This window comes from Lissotriton vulgaris, chromosome 6 (genome assembly GCF_964263255.1).
Source record: "Lissotriton vulgaris chromosome 6, aLisVul1.2, whole genome shotgun sequence".
Classification (NCBI taxonomy): domain Eukaryota; kingdom Metazoa; phylum Chordata; class Amphibia; order Caudata; family Salamandridae; genus Lissotriton; species Lissotriton vulgaris.
Window position 1 is genome coordinate 1759512505 of NC_141694.1, and position 2923 is coordinate 1759515427.

Below are 2923 nucleotides of genomic sequence, written 5' to 3' on the forward strand. Positions count from 1 at the left end.
TACGGTAATGAATCTTGCCGATATCGATATGTTGTTCGGCAATGTTGTACCGCAACCGGTATGGGCTAAGATTCGTCAGGAAAATCACGCAAACGAATTAGGTGGTGATTGGGCGGCCATTATAGCGGCGGATGGGTTGCAAGTTGGTGGTGCTAAGCCTGAACAGTTGATTGCTGCTCTCCCTCAGAGAATAATAACATTAATGAAAACTCTTATGCCAGCTATGAGAGTAAATTGGGACAAATTGTCAGCTTGTAAGCAAAAGAAGGACGAGAGTGTTTCTGACTTCTTTACGAGGTTCGAGGAAGCATTCATCGACCATAGTGGTCAGGATATGAGCACTGAGGGTGGTCAAAGGTTGTTCGTGGATAAATTTGTTTCAAACTTGCTGCCCGATTTAAGCAATAAATTAAAGAACTCGGAAAGTGCATGGGCCGTTTCTACCTCAGCTCAGATATTGGCTACGGCACAGTATTATGAGAATAGAGAGAAAGAGGAGAGCGACCGTGCTGATAAAAAGACGAAAGAGCTAAAAACTAAAGTGCTGCTTCAGCAAGCGTATCCTCCACGTTCGAATCAGAATAATTCGCAACAAAATAGATCACAGCCGCAATCACACCGATCCCAAACTCGTAATGACTCCTCTTCCCAAAGATCCTCGTTAGGATACAATCAATGTGCTTATTGTAGACAAGAGGGTCACATTAAATTCAATTGTCCTGTTCTAAACGAACGTAATAGTGGTAACTCATCGAGAGGAGGTCGTGGTGGTTCGCAGCAGGCACCACGTGGTAGAGGTCGTGGTGCTCAGAACGATCGTTCAGATAACTCATCGAATTCCGATAATTGTTTCGATCAACGTGGATCATCGCAAGGACGATCTGCGCAGTACAATGTAGACGATTATTACGTCGATCAAGGAACTGACGACAGTAATTACTAGGACAGCCAAAGACAAGGAGAGGGAGTGGTATCAGTTCCGGTTGATCAGAGAGGGCCTTACGTCGCAGTTGCTACATCGGGCGTCGTTGAGCCTTTTCTGTTGGACACTGGTGCAGCGAAAAGTTCCATTAAGCATTCGAAACTCCCTGGCGCACCTTTGTCTGGCTTAACAAATGTTTCCGTTGGATTCTCTGGCGCCCCCATTAGCAATCCAGTTTCGTGCCCTTTGCCCCTTAAAATTGGGCCTCGTGAGCTCCAAGCTCCGTTGATTTTAACCACGGGTTGTGGTGAAAATCTTTTGGGCCTGGATTTGCTTAAACGTTTGTATGCAACTTTGTATTGTTCTCCTGCGGGTGTAAAGCTTACGTTGGGAGAGAGGGTTGTCTCTCCCATGTACTTGTCTCTCGACAAGCTTCCACCGGAATTGAGTTCTCTTCCTGCGTCTTTGTGGGCGACAGGTCCCAACGATGTGGGCCTACTTGATATCTCCCCTTATGTTGTTCAGTTGAAATCTAATGTGCGGTTGCCACGTATTCCACAATATCGTATCTCCCTTGCTGGTGAACGAGCACTGTTAGCGATCATTTATGATCTGATCGAGAAAGACGTCATTGAAGAGACTCGGGGAAACGTGTGCAACAGCCCTGTACTGCCCATTCTTAAACGTACTGATCCTTCAAAACCGCCTGTTTATCGTTTTGTTATCGATTTACGGGAGGTGAATGAAATTGTGGTTCCTCAATTTCCTGTTGTACCTGACATCACGGCGCTACTGACTCTGATTCCAGCTTCTGCATCGTGGTTTTCGGTGATTGACTTGAAAAATGCGTTTTTCAGCATCCCGATTGCCGAGGAGAGCAGAGACCTTTTCGGTTTCTCTCTTGGTGGACGCAGCTTCCGGTTCAAACGCGCTCCTCAGGGCTACTGTGAAAGTCCATCGATTTACAGTCAAGCCTTGAAGGGTCAACTGGATGCGTTTAGGTTGCCGGTTGGTGCGGCCTTAATCCAATACGTCGACGACTTATTGGTGGCTGCTGATACTCAGGACATTTGCAAAATTGCTACGGTGTCGTTGCTGCAACATCTCTGTGAGTTGAATCATAAGGTGTCCCCTTCTAAACTCCAATATTGTTGTCAAGAAGTAACCTATCTAGGTCACTTATTGTCAAAGGAGGGAAGGAGGTTGACCCCAGAGAGAATTGCAGCGATTGCGCGAATGGCTGTGCCAACAACCCAAAGAGATGTGCGTGCCTTTTTAGGTATTACGTCGTACTGCAGGCAATGGATTCCAAATTTTTCATTGCTAGCGAAACCATTAGTGGCTCTTACGTGCAAGGATGTTTCGACTCCTTTACCATGGACGGAAGAATGTCAGAAAAGTTTTTCTGAGCTGCGTGATTCATTATGTTCGGCTCCTGTGTTGGGTACTCCCGACTACAGCAAGCCGTTTACATTATATGTTCATGAGAGAGAAGGTTGTGCTTTGAGTGTTTTAACGCAACCTTTTGGTGGTAAGCAACGTCCATGTGCATATTTTTCCTCGACCTTGGACCCGGTAGCTAGAGCATTGCCGAGTTGTTTGAGAGCAACAGCGGCAGCCGCGGTCTCCATCCGACAATCAGCAGGATTGGTCATGGATAATATGCTTACAGTGATGGTTCCGCATGCAGTCGATACTCTTTTGAATCGGACGAAAACTCAGCACTTGACGAGTGCAAGGTTGTCTGGGTACGAGTTGACGCTGTTGGCAAGCCACATTCAAATAAAACGTTGTAATGTTCTGAACCCGGCAACTTTGTTACCAATTAGCACAGAGTCAGATGTAGTAGCAGAACATGATTGTTACTTGAGGACTGAAGAAGAAACGAAAGGTCGAGTGGACCTTAAAAACACCCCATTGGAAGATCCGGATGGCACACTGTATGTGGATGGGTCATGTTTTAAGTTGCCGAATGGCGATGTGACTACTGCTTATGCTGTT